General features: G+C 35.4%; 2 pseudogenes; one reads left to right on the top strand and one right to left on the bottom strand.

The window, feature by feature from the left end:
* Nucleotides 1-491: 491 nt before the first annotated feature.
* On the bottom strand, nt 492-9,286 carry LOC149183623 (putative protein phosphatase 2C 3; annotated as a pseudogene).
* LOC149183622 (putative protein phosphatase 2C 3) lies at nt 9,285-13,167 on the top strand (annotated as a pseudogene).
* The last annotated feature ends 6,597 nt before the right edge of the window (nt 13,168-19,764 follow it).

Here is a 19,764-nt window from a genome sequence, read left to right as displayed (position 1 = left end):
ATATATATATATATATATATATATATATTATATATATATATATATATATATATATATATATATATATATATATAGCGAGAGAGAGAGAGAGAGAGAGAGAGAGAGAGAGAGAGAGATTTTGTAACTTAAGGTTTTATATTAATCAAAGACCATATTTACATGGGTTTATAAGGATTTCTAGAGTGACCATGGAGGATACAACCTCTCATCATTTTCTCCCTGAAAATATACATTCAAGGTTCCTTAGGTGGATAGCAGAGCTACTATACTTGACATTGGCAGTGTCCAGTAGCTTTTTTAGCCCAAAATCTGCTATGTATGGCTCCATGTCAAAGCCCAGAAGGATGTTGCTTGGCTTAATATTTCCATGAAAAAACTTCCTTTCATGTAAATAAGCCAGGCCTCTGGCTACTCCCTTTGCAATTTTAAATGATAAGTCTGTGTTTACAAAACATAATCTACTGCAAGGATGCTAAGCTGGAAATGTCTATCTACCTTTCAGCGAGCATTGCTAACCCCTCCTCAAAGATTTCCTGGAAAATGTCTATATTTAGCTGCTTTTCAAATGGCTTAGACGATGAATCAGTGGATTTCCTTCTAAAAAAATTCTTAAATTTTCCTTCCTTCTTAACTGGGGCTGGTGGTGCGGATTTCTCAAGTGGGATCAAATCCACTACAATGCATGTAGTGTCGTCCCTAAGTCCTCTTATCCTCAAAGCCTCCTGCATCTAAATCAGTTAGGATATGATAGAAAATAAACTTACAGATGCTAACATTGATCGCTATCCTTGTCAACAGTATTTGTACCTTAACAATTTTTTTTTCATCAAGTTCTGCTGGCAAGCCTTGATAGCAATTTGCAGCCTTCTCAGAGCTCAATGCATCCCAAACACCATTAGTTGCAATGATAAGCCTTCCTCCAGCATCCGATAGCTATTGGAAAAAAAATTACTGGTCTAAATCAAACAGACACATTGTGACCAGGTATTTTTTTCCTCCAGTAAATGGATAAAATCCATCTCCTGCCACTGCAACAATAATGCACCATATCTCACCCTCTCATTAAAACTGAGAATGAGCTGCAAGTAAACTCTGAGAACGCGGATGCTTCATAAGCATGGAGTTAAGTTTGATCCCTGAGCTTTGCTACAATCCTCACCTGTAGAAATATTGAAATTTTTAAGAATACTCTGGCCATTTCATAAGCAGCTGAGTTGACAGCAGAGTTCGTCTGTTGCTGAGTCCCAATCATAGAGATGTCTATATGAGCTATGTCAATGTCTAAGTAGAGCTGTTGAATATGGAATGTGGGTGTAAGTCCTCATCTCTGTCCAACTTATGTCAAAGCAAGGATGCTACATAGGAAGAAAGAATTGGTTAATCGGTTGTGGATGATGGCATTTTTTCTAGAAAATGCAATACCTCCATCATTGATGGTCTCTTTTGAGGGGAAGAATAAGCACAATTCAATGCAATCCCAGACACTGAGATTTCTTCCCTTCCTTCAACGTTTGGTTGAAGAGTAGGATCTATGATGTGCAAAAGGCGATGCTTGTCATCAACAAATTTTTGACCCCATGTTGCAAAATCCTTATCTGAAGGCCAGCATGCACAAAAAATCTGTTAACAGGAAAAAGATTATTTAAAAAAAAACCAAATTGAAAATTCAAAAATGCCAAAATATAATCACGCATTACCCATGCATAGCCACAATTCAAATTTGTAACACAATTATCCAATTTTAATAAAAATTTGTAAACATAGATTGTCCACATTCAAGGAGTAGCAACTCACATACAGTTTATCATGCTTTGTTCTGAATCCAATGATAATTCTGTGTTTACAAAACCTAATCTACTGCATGGATGCTAAGCTGGAGATGGCTATCTATCTTTTAGCAAGCATTGTTGACCCCTCCCTTTACAATGTCTATATTTTGCTGCTTTTCAACTGACTTAAGATTTCCTTCTGAAAAAATTCTTAAATTTGCCTTCCTTCTTAACTGGAGCTGGTGGTGCAAATTTCTCAGGTGGGATCAAATCCACTACAATGCATGTAATGTCGTCCCTAATTCCTCTTATCCTCAAAGCCTCCTATAGCTAAATCAGTTAGGCTATGATAGAAAATAAACTTAAAGATGGTGACATTGATCGCTTATCCTTGTCAACAGTATTTGTACCTAAACACTTTGTTTTGGAGCAAGTTCTACTAGCAAGCCTCAGCAACAATTTGTAGCCTTCTCAGAGCTCAATGCCTCCCAAACACCATCAGTTGCAATGATAAGCCTTCCTCCAACATTCGTTAGCTATTGAAACAAAAAATTACCAGTCTAATTCAGACAGTCACATTGTGACCAAGTATTTTTTTCCTCCAGTAAATGGATAAAATCGGTAAAGGATTAGAAGGGAAAAAGATGTTGGTGCACCTTCACTTATTTTACATGAGGTATACGTACAATGAACTCACCCACATCCATATCCCCAATAGACCTAGATAGACAGAGACCTCCCGACCAACATCTCAATGGTCCAATCTACAAGTATAAAGAAAATGTTCCAAATTACAGCCGTTGAAATTTGTTGAAAATTCTGGTAAGAGAACAATTCAGTTTAGAAAATGGTTTTGAAAGCAAGCATGACCATTAAACATGAGATAGATAAAATATAAGAGCTTTTATGTCAAGCCTAATGGAGGCCTTGTAGATAAAATTTAAGCAATGTAATTTTTAAATTATTAGTACTTTTACGAAAGAAACTGCAAGTGTAAGTCTAGGATAGGCCATTTTGTAGCAGAATGGTACACCATATGTAAATAACTTTGATGCTTATAAACTCATCAAAGCTAAAACAAACACATATCATGCACTTTAGCGAAGATAAAAACATCCGATTGTGACCAGCAATCATAAATTTGCACAAAAGAAGCACAATCAAATTTTACGAACCTTTATTGTAGTATGTAAATTTACTTCTTTATGTCTATATATCCCACAAAATATTGTGCAGATTCCCACCTCGGCTCCACCAACAGTATTCAATATACCAATCTCACCACCACTAGCCATTATGCGCTCTCTCCTACAATATCATATATCAATACAAATCAAGAGCTTGAAACAATAAACTGGCTAAACAAAGACTGGTTTCCACAATCAACCTACCAAAGGAATACAGACACTCATATAGCACAAAGGGTCATGTTTGTTCTGCATCATGGCAAGAATCTTACTCTTCAAGATTGGCCTGAAGCCTGTGATCAGCAGTTAAAAGAGAAACCAACCCTCTAGGTGATTCAAGAATGCAGCGAGAATCGCCTACAGATGCTACCGTGACTGTCCAGTCATCTATTATCACAAAAGTAACGGTGGTTCTTGATGTTTGTTCTAGTAAAACCAACAGATATCAAAATGAGAAGGATAGGAAGTGCCACTAGTAAAGATATACAAGACATGCAGCTAATAAAATATTAATGGCACATCCACAAGCATATATCAAGGAGGTCTCGGCATCAAATGTCATTGAATATATAGTGGTTACCATCAGTAGCTAAATAGGGGAAAGTGTGGAATCCATAAGGAACTCATAATATGCAGGCTTGTGATTACTAATAGTAGCTACACACGGGAGATTGTGGAATCCATAAGAAACTCATAATATGCAAGCGATTGAAGGGCTATCTTTGTTAAAAAAATAAAAAAACAACCATGCAGAAATGAATTGAACAAGATTTCCGCAGATATACATGAAATGGAAAAAAGAGAACAAGAGAACCCACCATAATAGGCATTTTCCAAGCTTCCATGTGGAATGTAGTCATAAACCATCAGTTTTTCCTCTATACCCCAATAGAAAGCTCGGAGGCGAACAATGTTGGGATGTTTAACCCTACCGATTGCTTTAGCTTCTACTTCAAAATCCTTGTACCTTTCCAAACCACCATCACCAAGTCACCTTTCTGCAAAAGTCAGCCTGTCTTCCAGAACTGCTTTATACAATATAGTATAACCACTGACACCCAATATATATGCAGAGGCTCTGAGTAGCTTATCCAATTCCATGTCAAGATCTCCATTTAATGTCAAAAAAGCTCCTTTTTGTTGATCTCCATTGTCCGAGACACTTCCATCTGAGATCTCATCAACTTTTTTAAGGCAGAGCCATCCAACTCTACCCGAACTAGAAGAACAGTCTCCATTATCGTCCAACTGAATATTCCTGGTATTAGGCCCATCCTCTGACTCCTTCTTTCTTCTTGTTCCCGTGTAACGGTACATGAAAACTTTGTAAAGGAGGCTTATCCCTGCAAAATATCCAACTACAATGGCAGCTATGGTGCCTTTACTTAGACCTTTTCCCTTGTTGATAACAGGCATGGCTGCAATTGCTGAAGGTGAGCAGATTTTTGAAGGATTCGGGAGTGTTGAAGGAATTGAACATAAATTTGTCAGTGGGTGACCACAAAGACCTAGATTACCAACAAAAGAATCATTTTTCTGATGCAAAAGAGCTCCAAACTGTGGAATGGGTCCAGTCAAAGGCACAAGGTTACCCCAGCGTAAAAATTGCAGAAGAAAATTCGCAGGAATTTTCAACAACACCCAACATGAATCTGAAGAAAAATTTCGACAACGGCAATGGATTTCTCAACAGCTTTTCTTCCTCTGGGGCGGATTCACCCTCGACTCCTGCAGATTCAATCAGGAAAACCATTTGGACGCAACAGTCATCATCAGGCGATTCATCTCTGACCTTATTTGATCTGGATCTCATTTCTACATTCAGGAAAGCCATGGATGAAATTTGCCCCAGAGATTCGATGGATGGAGCCCGTTTCAGCGGTATGTCAGGGCAGCATGGGAAGCAAGAGCGGAGAAGATGAAAAGGGTACCCCAGGCAAATCTTTCAGGCTCCGACCAGCTCTCCAAAGAGGCCGCGCATAGAGATGGAGAAGACTGGTTGATACAGGAGGAGATCGATGGCACATACTACCAGCATTACCACAGACCTTTTGACGACCTCTTCGACGCGGGGCTATGAAGCCCACTTATTATCAGAACAGTTTTTGTTTATAATATGTACATAGATACTGGCTAGATATGTTTACAGCACACTTTATTTTTGTTTATACACAGTATATATATTGCTCTCTGCGAAGAGCACAATCAAATTTTGATCTCTGATAAACTTAACAGTTTTATTATTTTGGAAATGCTCCCTGCGTGGAGACATCATGGACTGCTCTACAGTTATTTTTGAATTCTGATAGGCAATGCTGCCTTCATATGAATATGCTACGGCATCTGCAAAATGTAATTTCTTAACTCATAATAGAAATTACGACTTTTTCCCAGGGGAAAAAAAATACTAAAAAATATTTTGAAGATAATAATTTAATATTTATTATTAATTAAGATTAAATTAAATAGTATTTTCAAATATTATTTATATTTCACAGTTAAATCGTTTATTATAATGTGGTTCAAGTGTTTTGATTTATCCATTAGAAATATATAATTCTAAAAAATCTATATTATGTAAATTGAAAAAATATAAACTGTTTGAAATATTTTTTTGGTATTTTATTGTTGGTTTGATCCATGAGGAGTTTAAACCTTGAAACTCATGATTTACATGACACTTCATAACACAACAATGATGAATTAAATTTCCCCAAAATATTATCCATATTAACTCTAGATCTATCAAGCGTTGAGAGTGATTAAATCTCTCGAGGTGCAAAACTATTTTTTGAGTGAAAAACTTGAGGAAAGGTTTACACCTCGAGAGATTTGATCCCTCTCAGAACTTGATAGATCCAAAGTTAATATGGATCTAGGCTGGTTGCAATTGTGTGTGGCCAAGGAAAATCTATCGAACATATGATTAATTTTATCAATAATATGTAAATAAATCTAATATTAATATAATAATTTTATGTATGATAAATATGTCGGAGATTTATCTAGTCATTTTATTTTAAATTTTCTTAGTTACCTCAGTTTGTTGAGATGATAAATATTGTTAATAAATTTATTGATGAAATTTTCAATGCAAAGTGACAATGTAATAGTGTTGAATGATAGAAAATGTGAATAATAAGAATCAATTCAATTACAAATAGTCTTCATCATGGTCAATCTCAAACTGTTTTCTTGTACTATTCTTATTGTCTCCCTTATTAGCTCTGTCATATTTCCATATCGACTATATCAAAAGGACAATTGAAATTATAGACCATCTAAATATTTAGTTTGAGTTTTTATAGTAAACATCATACATTGTCTCTCTTGCACTCGAATATTAATAGGTTGAATTAGAAAACAACATCTACACTTAATCCAATGCATCTAATGTAAGTAATTAAATAGGATTACAAATCAACATCTACACTCAAATCATTACATCTAGTGCAAGTAAGAAAACAGGATTAGAAACCAACATCTACACTGAAATCAATGCATCTAGTACAAGCAATAAGATAGGATTATAAATCACCATCTACAATAAAATCAATGCATTTAGTTCAAGCAAACAAATAAGAATATAAATCATCTACTTTGAAATCAATGCATCATGTGCAAGCAATCAAATATATTTATTAATCAACATCTAAATTGAAATTAATGTATCTAGTGTAAGCAATCAAATGGGATTACAAAACATCTACACTGAAATCAATGCATCTAATGCAATTAATCAAGTAGGATTAGAAATCAACATCTATACTGAAATTGATGCATCTAGTGCAAGTAAGTAAATATGATTAGAAACCAACATCGACACTAAAATCAATGCATCTAGTGCAAGCAACCAAATAAGATTAGAAATCACCATCTACACTAAAAAAATGCATCCAGTGCAAGCAATCAAATATAATTAGAAATCAACATCTACATTGAAATTAATGCATCTAGTCAGGCTTGAAATTTCAAATCCTTTCTCCCTATCAAATAGAAATTTGTTGACGTTTTTGTATTTTTCATGCCCTTCATTTTACGTTCCATCCAAATTTGTGAATGTCAACCTCCCCTTATCTTGAAACTCTCTTTCAACTACTTTTATATCTCAATTTTCATTAATCTTCCTCTACAAGTGCCTTGTTTTTCCTAAGTTAACATAAACATGTTAATTGTTGCAATTGTATTGCATAGTAATATCTTTTGTTTAATTCTCTCTCTTTTTAATCATATAGTCTCTTATTTTCAAATTAAAGGAATAATTTATTTCATTCTCAATTTTATTTTATGTTATAAAATTTTTGACATTAAAAATTATTTCAATTTGCAAAGTAGATTTAAGGATATAGATTTTGTTATTCATATGATAACTTTCTATTTATATAATGAAAAATAATTAGACCTTAATTCCATTATTTTTTATATCTTTAAATTTTATATGATTTTAATTTAGTGTATATGTGTGTGTGTGTGTGAGAGAGAGAGAGAATTGATAAAGAAAAAAACTACTAAGACTCATACTTAATGCTTTTGACTAAAAGATTTATAATAATGAAATATCCGTAATTTATTTTTATTCTATCCATAATTACGCCGTAAGGCATTTCCCTCTGAAATGAACTTCCCTAAAATCCACATGTCATCCCTGTGTGCCATTAGATTATGTGTTAGACGATTAGAAGATTGTTCATCATTCGATCAAGGGAAGGTAGTTGAGTGGTTGCAACTGTTCACGATTTTTGAAACAGTTACAAACCATCGCCTAAATGCTGCTAGATCGGAGCCTGATCGGAGCCTGAAAGATTTTCCTGGGGTACCCTTTTCATCTTCTCCGCTCTTGCTTCCCATGCTTCCCTGACATACCGCTGAAACGGGCTCCATCCATCGAATCTCTGGGGCAAATTTCATCCATGGCTTTCCTGAATGTAGAAATGAGATCCAGATCAAATAAGGTCAGAGATGAATCGCCTGATGATGACTGTTGCGTCCAAATGGTTTTCGTGATTGAATCTGCAGGAGTCGAGGGTGAATCCACCCGAGAGGAAGAAAAGCTGTTGAGAAATCCATTGCCGTTGTCGAAATTTTTCTTCAGATTCATGTTGGGTGTTGTTGAAAATTCCTGCGAATTTTCTTCTGCAATTTTTACGCTGGGGTAACCTTGTGCCTTTGACTGGACCCATTCCACAGTTTGGAGCTCTTTTGCATCAGAAAAATGATTCTTTTGCTGGTAATCTAGGTCTTTGTGGTCACCCACTGACAAATTTATGTTCAATTCCTTCAACACTCCCGAATCCTCCAAAAATCTGCTCACCTTCAGCAATTGCAGCCATGCCTATTATCAACAAGGGAAAAGGTCTAAGTAAAGGCACCATAGCTGCCATTGTAGTTGGATATTTTGCAGGGATAAGCCTCCTTTGCAAATTTTTCATGTACCGTTACACGGGAACAAGAAGAAAGAAGGAGTCAGAGGATGGGCCTAATACCAGGAATATTCAGTTGGACGATAATGGAGACTGTTCTTCTAGTTCGGGTAGAGTTGGATGGCTCTGCCTTAAAAACGTTGATGAGATCTCAGATGGAAGTGTCTCGGACAATGGAGATCAACAAAAAGGAGCTTTTTTGACATTAAATGGAGATCTTGACATGGAATTGGATAAGCTACTCAGAGCCTCTGCATATATATTGGGTGTCAGTGGTTATACTATATTGTATAAGGCAGTTCTGGAAGACAGGCTGAGAAGATGAAAAGGGTACCCCAGGCAAATCTTTCTGCTAGATCAGAGCCTGATCGGAGCCTGAAAGATTTGCCTGGGGTACCCTTTTCATCTTCTCCGCTCTTGCTTCCCATGCTGCCCTGACATACCGCTGAAACGGGCTCCATCCATCGAATCTCTGGGGCAAATTTCATCCATGGCTTTCCTGAATGTAGAAATGAGATCCAGATCAAATAAGGTCAGAGATGAATCGCCTGATGATGACTGTTGCGTCCAAATGGTTTTCGTGATTGAATCTGCAGGAGTCGAGGGTGAATCCGCCCCAGAGGAAGAAAAGCTGTTGAGAAATCCATTGCCGTTGTCGAAATTTTTCTTCAGATTCATGTTGGGTGTTGTTGAAAATTCCTGCGAATTTTCTTCTGCAATTTTTACGCTGGGGTAACCTTGTGCCTTTGACTGGACCCATTCCACAGTTTGGAGCTCTTTTGCATCAGAAAAATGATTCTTTTGCTGGTAATCTAGGTCTTTGTGGTCACCCACTGACAAATTTATGTTCAATTCCTTCAACACTCCCGAATCCTTCAAAAATCTGCTCACCTTCAGCAATTGCAGCCATGCCTGTTATCAACAAGGGAAAAGGTCTAAGTAAAGGCACCATAGCTGCCATTGTAGTTGGATATTTTGCAGGGATAAGCCTCCTTTGCAAAGTTTTCATGTACCGTTACACGGGAACAAGAAGAAAGAAGGAGTCAGAGGATGGGCCTAATACCAGGAATATTCAGTTGGACGATAATGGAGACTGTTCTTCTAGTTCGGGTAGAGTTGGATGGCTCTGCCTTAAAAAAGTTGATGAGATCTCAGATGGAAGTGTCTCGGACAATGGAGATCAACAAAAAGGAGCTTTTTTGACATTAAATGGAGATCTTGACATGGAATTGGATAAGCTACTCAGAGCCTCTGCATATATATTGGGTGTCAGTGGTTATACTATATTGTATAAGCAGTTCTGGAAGACAGGCTGACTTTTGCAGAAAGGTGACTTGGTGATGGTGGTTTGGAAAGGTACAAGGATTTTGAAGTAGAAGCTAAAGCAATCGGTAGGGTTAAACATCCCAACATTGTTCGCCTCCGAGCTTTCTATTGGGGTATAGAGGAAAAACTGATGGTTTATGACTACATTCCACATGGAAGCTTGGAAAATGCCTATTATGGTGGGTTCTCTTGTTCTCTTTTTTCCATTTCATGTATATCTGCGGAAATCTTGTTCAATTCATTTCTGCATGGTTTTTTTTTTTTTTTTTTAACAAAGATAGCCCTTCAATCGCTTGCATATTATGAGTTTCTTATGGATTCCACAATCTCCCGTGTGTAGCTACTATTAGTAATCACAAGCCTGCATATTATGAGTTCCTTATGGATTCCACACTTTCCCCTATTTAGCTACTGATGGTAACCACTATATATTCAATGACATTTGATGCCGAGACCTCCTTGATATATGCTTGTGGATGTGCCATTAATATTTTATTAGCTGCATGTCTTGTATATCTTTACTAGTGGCACTTCCTATCCTTCTCATTTTGATATCTGTTGGTTTTACTAGAACAAACATCAAGAACCACCGTTACTTTTGTGATAATAGATGGCTGGACAGTCACGGTAGCATCTGTAGGCGATTCTCGCTGCATTCTTGAATCACCTAGAGGGTTGGTTTCTCTTTTAACTGCTGATCACAGGCTTGAGGCCAATCTTGAAGAGTAAGATTCTTGCCATGATGCAGAACAAACCATGACCCTTTGTGCTATACGAGTGTCTGTATTCCTTTGGTCGGTTGATTGTGGAAACCAGTCTTTGTTTAGCCAGTTTATTGTTTCAAGCTCTTGATTTGTATTGATATATGATACTGTAGGAGAGAGCGCATAATGGCCAGTGGTGGTGAGATTGGTAGATTGAATACTGTTGGTGGAGCCGAGGTAGGAATCTGCACAATCTTTTGTGGGATATATAGACATAAAGAAGTAAATTTACATACTACAATAAAGGCTCGTAAAACTTGACCGTGCTTCTTTTGTGCAAATTTATGATTGCTGGTCACAATCGGATGTTTTTATCTTCGCTAAAGTGCGTCATATGTGTTCGTTTTAGCTTTGATGAGTTTATAAGCATCAAAGTTATTTACATATGGTGTACCATTCTGCTACAAAATGGCCTATCCTAGACTTACACTTGCAGTTTCTTTCGTAAAAGTACTAATAATTTAAAAATTACTGTGCTTAAATTTTATCTACAAGGCCTCCATTAGGCTTGACATAAAAGCTCTTATATTTTATCTATCTCATGTTTAATGGTCATGCTTGCTTTCAAAGCCATTTTCTAAACTGAATTGTTCTCTTACCAGAATTTTCAACAAATTTTTCAACGGCTGTAATTTGGAACATTTTCTTTATACTTGTAGATTGGACCATTGAGATGTTGGTCGGGAGGTCTCTGTCTATCTAGGTCTATTGGGGATATGGATGTGGGTGAGTTCATTGTACCTATACCTCATGTAAAACAAGTGAAGGTGCACCAACATCTTTTTCCCTTCTAATCCTTTACCGATTTTATCCATTTACTGGAGGAAAAAAATACCTGGTCACAATGTGTCTGTCTGATTTAGACTGGTAATTTTTTGTTTCAATAGCTAACGAATGCTGGAGGAAGGCTTATCATTGCAACTGATGGTGTTTGGGAGGCATTGAGCTCTGAGAAGGCTACAAATTGTTGCTGAGGCTTGCTAGTAGAACTTGCTCCAAAACAAAGTGTTTAGGTACAAATACTGTTGACAAGGATAAGCGATCAATGTCACCATCTTTAAGTTTATTTTCTATCATAGCCTAACCGATTTAGCTGTAGGAGGCTTTGAGGATAAGAGGAATTAGGGACGACATTACATGCATTGTAGTGGATTTGATCCCACCTGAGAAATTTGCACCACCAGCTCCAGTTAAGAAGGAAGGCAAATTTAAGAATTTTTTCAGAAGGAAATCTTAAGTCAGTTGAAAAGCAGCAAAATATAGACATTGTAAAGGGAGGGGTCAACAATGCTTGCTAAAAGATAGATAGCCATCTCCAGCTTAGCATCCATGCAGTAGATTAGGTTTTGTAAACACAGAATTATCATTGGATTCAGAACAAAGCATGATAAACTGTATGTGAGTTGCTACTCCTTGAATGTGGACAATCTATGTTTACAAATTTTTATTAAAATTGGATAATTGTGTTGCAAATTTGAATTGTGGCTATGCATGGGTAATGCGTGATTATATTTTGGCATTTTTGAATTTTCAATTTGGTTTTTTTTTAAATAATCTTTTTCCTGTTAACAGATTTTTTGTGCATGCTGGCCTTCAGATAAGGATTTTGCAACATGGGGTCAAAAATTTGTTGATGACAAGCATCGCCTTTTGCACATCATAGATCCTACTCTTCAACCAAACGTTGAAGGAAGGGAAGAAATCTCAGTGTCTGGGATTGCATTGAATTGTGCTTATTCTTCCCCTCAAAAGAGACCATCAATGATGGAGGTATTGCATTTTCTAGAAAAAATGCCATCATCCACAACCGATTAACCAATTCTTTCTTCCTATGTAGCATCCTTGCTTTGACATAAGTTGGACAGAGATGAGGACTTACACCCACATTCCATATTCAACAGCTCTACTTAGACATTGACATAGCTCATATAGACATCTCTATGATTGGGACTCAGCAACAGACGAACTCTGCTGTCAACTCAGCTGCTTATGAAATGGCCAGAGTATTCTTAAAAATTTCAATATTTCTACAGGTGAGGATTGTAGCAAAGCTCAGGGATCAAACTTAACTCCATGCTTATGAAGCATCCGCGTTCTCAGAGTTTACTTGCAGCTCATTCTCAGTTTTAATGAGAGGGTGAGATATGGTGCATTATTGTTGCAGTGGCAGGAGATGGATTTTATCCATTTACTGGAGGAAAAAAATACCTGGTCACAATGTGTCTGTTTGATTTAGACCAGTAATTTTTTTTCCAATAGCTATCGGATGCTGGATGAAGGCTTATCATTGCAACTAATGGTGTTTGGGATGCATTGAGCTCTGAGAAGGCTGCAAATTGCTATCGAGGCTTGCCAGCAGAACTTGATGAAAAAAAAATTGTTAAGGTACAAATACTGTTGACAAGGATAGCGATCAATGTTAGCATCTGTAAGTTTATTTTCTATCATATCCTAACTGATTTAGATGCAGGAGGCTTTGAGGATAAGAGGACTTAGGGACGACACTACATGCATTGTAGTGGATTTGATCCCACTTGAGAAATCCGCACCACCAGCCCCAGTTAAGAAGGAAGGAAAATTTAAGAATTTTTTTAGAAGGAAATCCACTGATTCATCGTCTAAGCCATTTGAAAAGCAGCTAAATATAGACATTTTCCAGGAAATCTTTGAGGAGGGGTTAGCAATGCTCGCTGAAAGGTAGATAGACATTTCCAGCTTAGCATCCTTGCAGTAGATTATGTTTTGTAAACACAGACTTATCATTTAAAATTGCAAAGGGAGTAGCCAGAGGCCTGGCTTATTTACATGAAAGGAAGTTTTTTCATGGAAATATTAAGCCAAGCAACATCCTTCTGGGCTTTGACATGGAGCCATACATAGCAGATTTTGGGCTAGAAAAGCTACTGGACACTGCCAATGTCAAGTATAGTAGCTCTGCTATCCACCTAAGGAACCTTGAATGTATATTTTCAGGGAGAAAATGATGAGAGGTTGTATCCTCCATGGTCACTCTAGAAATCCTTATAAACCCATGTAAATATGGTCTTTGATTAATATAAAACCTTAAGTTACAAAATCTCTCTCTCTCTCTCTCTCTCTCTCTCTCTCTCTCTCGCTATATATATATATATATATATATATATATATATATATATATATATATATATATATATATATATATATATATATATATATATATATATATATATATATATGTATATGTATATATATATATGTATATATATATATATATATATGTATATATATATATATATCTATCTATATATATATGTATATATATATATATATATGTATGTATATATATATATATGTATATATACATACATATATATATATATATACATATATATATATATATACATATATATATATATATACATATATATATATACATATACATATATACATATACATATACATATATACATATACATATACATATACATATACATATACATATACATATACATATACATATACATATACATATACATATATATATATATATATATATATATATATATATATATATATATATATATATATATATGTCTTATTGATAACCAAATATGTATATATTATTTAGACGTATCTTTCTCTCAATTATAAAATCTCTTAGATTTTCGGCCAATCTTGCTTTAAATTATAAAAAATTGTGAAATATTGGCCAACCTTTTGTTAAAATATTAGACCTTATAAATAATAGGAAAATATTTTCTACTAAAATATAATTTACTCATTTTCCACACTAGGGAAAATATGCCTACATGCCTACTTTTAATTATCTAATAGGTTTTTATGATGCATTCCTGCAAATCTATTTGTTTGTTTTGATCCCTTTTACAACAAAGGTCATGTATGTGTTAATCTAACCTCCACTTCCCTCAATCTTGGGAGATATTAATGTGTGCACTCTCACTTCTTTTTTTTTCCCGTTAAAACTATTCTATTATATACATAAACAGATAACAGTTACATCATTTCAAAACAGAAAGAACCAACTGCCTGGAAGTAATGGCAGCTTGGAACAGCTGAGACTGCAATGTCCGAGGACTTAACCAGACCAAAAATAAACCAACCCTCGCAGGGGCGCCAGCAGAGCAACAGACTAATCCCGCGCAGGGGAAACAAACACTTCCCAACCACAGAAAAAAGATTCCAGAACCCAAACATAGACAGTTTGCCATCAGCATTGGCATAAAGACAGTAACATAAAACCAAAACATAATCAAAACAGCGAGAGAGGCCGAAAGTCCTAACAGATGTGCCGCAGAGACCTGGAACGAAGGCGCCGCTATTCTTCAGGTTCCTCCTCAACCACCCGGCACCACCCGTATTCCTCCACCTCCGCTGCAGTTGGAGCGGTTTCCATGTTGACATCTTCTTTTTGGCTGATCATCGCCTCCTGAGCCAGAGGGCTTTTTGAGACATTCCCTGGATCTGCAGTGGGCGTCTTCATGACTTTCTCTGAGCCGTCAGCTGGCTACTTCCCCCGACTGTCTTGAGTATCGCTACCATACGGGGACTCTTCGATGAAGAGAACCGACACATGGGCGTTGATCCAGGGATAGTTCAAAGAAGTGTTGAAATTGAAAGTGGCAGAGCCGAAGGCGGGCGAGGAAGCAGAATCAGGAGCGCTTGAATCCAGGAATTGACTGGACTGAAGGGGGTTGGCTTCAAGGGTACGATGGCAATGGCAATGGCAGCAATGGGGAGAAGATTCATATACAGGAGGGCGCGAAAATCCTCCACGGGAGGTGCCTCGACGGCTGAGCATTCGCTGTCGAGGCCTAACCATGATTGTAGGGCCCAAATGTATAGAGCGCAGAGAGAAATTGAGAATCAAATCAGTCCCGGGAAGACCACGAACAGGCGGTGGGTTGGCCCAGATGGAAAGAAAACCACTTGGAGCTGCTCACAGCTCCAGAGGTTGCATAAAAATACCCTGATGTTGAACAATGAACAGACCATAAACATGCATAGTGAAGCCCAACCCACCACTGCATTTATCATACCTGCCTGCTCCTCGAAATCCGTCCGCCATTACTGCAACCTTCATGTGAGCCGAGGAGTCGGACCCTGGCTTGCGTACAAGGGTGGACGGAGCATTTAAGCTCCTCTAGTATATGTCAAACAGACCACTCCCGCGCGGCTGAAAACAGGCCTGCGCCCATGTGTGTTCCTTTCGACTGCGCATGGCTGGCAGGTGGCCGCATTTAAACGCGTGTCCCATCCATTCTATCACCCGCATCCAGGGGAGTGTGCACTCTCACTTCATGAATATCAACTCTAGTAATTAAATTACATCCATATCCTTGAGAGCTTGTGTTATCCATGTTGATGTAATTAGATGTAGCCTTAAACCTATTTATTTAAGGAGAAGCACCATTAGGAAATTTTAAGAAGCTTCTCTCAAGAGTAGTAAGTTCCCACAAATTATTTTTTGTATTATTATTGAATAAGAATTGATGTTTATCTTCTTTTTTTATTTAGTGACCTTATCTTCTTTAGCACATCTCTAAACATACTTAACTACTCTCTAAAATATCTTAATATGTTGTTAACAGGAAATCTATATAGGATTCTTTATAAAAGTTGCTACTGCACTTTTCCCAAGCTACCTTATCCTGTTCATTAGCAAGCATCTCTTTTGTAACATTGAGTCATTTGTGGACATTAAAAGAATTAACCTCTTCCTTTCTTTCATTGATATTAAGTTTTTTCTACTGATTGGAGATCATATTACATGATGCATGATTAACAAATGCTTCTTATTTGTATGAAAAATACACTGGAGATATAAAAGAGTTAAGACACATGATAAATGAAGAGTTTGGTTTTATTTATCTAGATCACAATATCACACATATGAAAATTATTTCACCATTCGAAAAACTTATCATTTCTTTATCCACTCACTATATGAGTTCCATTGGGAGTGTAGAGCCTTACGACAATAATATATTAGTGAAATTTTCAAAATATCATATAATCTACTAATTATAAGCACTAAACTCTTTATAAATGAAGTTGAAACACTAAAAAACGATGCTTGCCTTTTAATTTAAAAGAGAATTATCATGGTAAATTGGTATAAGAATATTAGTAGAAAAAATTACCTAGTTATAAGCCTAAATATTGGCAAAGGCTAATTCTTCATGTGGCATAATCAATTAACCATGTGATCTTGCTACATGATGCAAAAAAAATGAACATGGATCCTAATACTTTTTAGGATTCTTTTCAATTCAATAGGCTTTTCTTCTTCTTCTTCTTCTTCCTGAGATGGTAAAGATAATGAATCAAGAATGACTCTAAGCTTACTAGATAACCAAATTCTCAACATACCTTGCAATTTCCACACTAGCCACTTACGGATTTTCAAACATCAATGTTTAGATAATAAATAATGGATGGGCATTAAAGAAACATAAACATTAACACCAAAAATAATAATAATCACATGAACCTACTGAGAAAGCGGAAACACATAAGATATCATCTTCACATTGGATACTTTGGAGAAAGGCAATCTTGAGTACCACGATCAAATAAAGAAACACCAGAATATGGGAGAAGTGAGTGTTAATTTTTAAAATTTTGATATGAACATTGATTTTCAAGAGAAATTGCAATTAACAATGTACAAATTACTGAATAAATAATTACCAATTAAACTTTTAAGTCACGTTTTAAAGGTGCAATTAAGTTGAGCTTTCATCTTGTCATTCAATTGATGGACACTGAATATTAATTATAACATAAATATATAGGAGTAGCATGTGAGTGTCAGTTTTATAAAGAAGATTCTTTTTATTATTAATAAAAATATATATAGTTAGTTTCATTTTAAAGGGTTATAAATATGAGTTATAAATACAAGACTTAAAAGGGTGTAAATATTTAAAGGGTTGTAAATATGAGTTATTAATTGTTTTTACTCAAAACTTGATAAATAGCAATTTAGCAATTTCTTTTTAATTGAGTGACTCAAATTCATGCTTCTTTAGGTTGAAGGTAAACCCACTAAAGTGGAAAAAATTGTGATGCCAATAATTAGAGGGATTATCATCATGGGGTGATAAGGAATTTAATATTCCAAGAAGAGGAGGTAGTAGTAGATTCTAAATAGATTAGAAATGCAACAACATAAATGTTTGCAACAAATTTAGAGAGATCCACCTTGTTGAATAATGGATACACTACATGGATAATAGATTTCCGCACTTTATGCCTTACGACGTTTTCTTTGCAACATCTAGTGCAAATGCTAGTTTATTTTTATTCTTACTCATACAAAGCATTATAAATTCTTCAAACTTTTGAAAATATAAGCAAAACAAATAATCCTTACTTCTTATTTAAGAGTTATGTGTTATAATTATATTAAATTGAACTTCAATTTCATTTAATCATTAAAACAATTAATTTATAAAACAACCCAAAATATATTATAACTAATTAAATCAACATTAAACCTAAAAAAACAATTAAATTATTTTCAAAAGTCCACCAAAAAGTACAATTAAATTATTTTAAAAATACACAATAGCATTTTGATTTTTTTTAAAATAAGAAAAGCCTCCAACCTCAAGTGCATACCACTCGCTGAAACAACTAAATTTTTATTAACCTCAAACCATGCACATTCATAAAATTCGTAAAACTAGCCCCCTCAATCAAACGTACAACCTCAACAATCACATAGGGAGTAAGTCCTAACATTTCTTTAACAATTCAAAAACACCTTAAAATACTTCAACACTTTACTGCACTGATAGCAACCATGTAAACTATAGACATTTTAAACCTTGGTTGGGCATGCGAGTGGGATCAGGATGGCGTATCAACTCTTGAGGAAGTGTGAAGTGCATAGATACGCTTATGTCAATAAATTTAAAGTTTTGGGTGCATTCAGTACTATTAGTATGAATGCTATCTCAATCCATTTAAATTTGAATATGTGAAGTTTCAAAATGCATATGACAAATTCACACAAATAAATAAGATATCAAATTTGGAATTTGATATATGCAATCAATCATATTATTATATAATAATCATTTTTAAAACTTATAATCACATGGTGTCTTCTTAAAAGATTATTCCAGAAAGCTTTTAGTTGAGACAACAATTTGGTTACTAGGATTGTACAAAGTTTGAACCCTTAACCAATTTAGTTATAAACACACCAATTCTAATTAGAAATAATTATGGGTGTTATACTACATTGCATTATACAACAAATTGACATGAATTGTATAGATAAGAGTTAATTGCATTCGGTTTCCAAAAATAAAAGTATTTTACCAAAAATTTTATGAGTAATCCCAGTTATAGAGCTTGAGAGTGCAGAACAATTGTTGGAAACCTGAATTCCGACTTATGAATATTCAATGCAATTATGCTTTGCAGCCTGCTACTTGTATTTAAACTTATGCTAAGTGGAAAATCCATTAAATGGTATTGGTATTATAATTTTTGACGGTTTAAATTTAAAATCAGACATCATTCTGACGGATTGCAGATATAAAATATACGTCATATCTGACAGGTTAAATTTTTAGCTTGCCGTCAAATACGTCTTGAAACCCAAATTACGTCTTACAGAACATCAAATCCCATGCCTGCATCTAGTGCAAGCAATCAAATAGGATTAGAAATCACCATCTACATTAAAGTCAATGAATTTAGTGCAAGTAATCAAGTATCATTAGAAATAAATGTCTACACTAAAATCAATGCCTCTTGTTGAAGTAATAAAGAAGGATTATAAATCACCATATACACTGAAGTCAATGCATCTAGTGCAAGAAATTTTCTTCCATCTCCCCCCCACCCCCCCATCTATATATATATTTCCCTCCATCTTTCCTTCTTTGTCTCTCTATCTCACCCCCCAAACACACATGCTCTCTTACTCCATATCTATCAATATCTCTGTCCCTCCTTTTGATGAAAATGCATCTTAAGAATTATATTTATACATACAGTATTGTATACAAAATGATTATTACACTGACCTAAGCAATGGGAGTTCGAACTAGTGTAATCGTAAGTCAAGTTTCTAGGTCACATAACACTAAATAGTTCCATATAATCCTCCATCAATATTATCATTTGTTGTTTGTGTTACATGTTTGTGACTGTGAATTGATTATAAACCTATTGGTTGAGATTGTCCTTTTCAATAATGATTTTGAAATCACTTTTATTATTTATAATATTATTTTATTATTGTTAAACATACACATGGCAAAGACAAAATAGGAAGGAT

This window comes from Pinus tabuliformis, chromosome 3_2, assembly GCF_031772625.1.
Source record: "Pinus tabuliformis cultivar Carrire ecotype Pingquan chromosome 3_2, CPIR1, whole genome shotgun sequence".
Taxonomy (NCBI): Eukaryota; Viridiplantae; Streptophyta; class Pinopsida; order Pinales; family Pinaceae; genus Pinus; species Pinus tabuliformis.
Note: the sequence above shows the minus strand (reverse complement) of the source record. Positions and strands in the feature narration are given on the sequence as shown.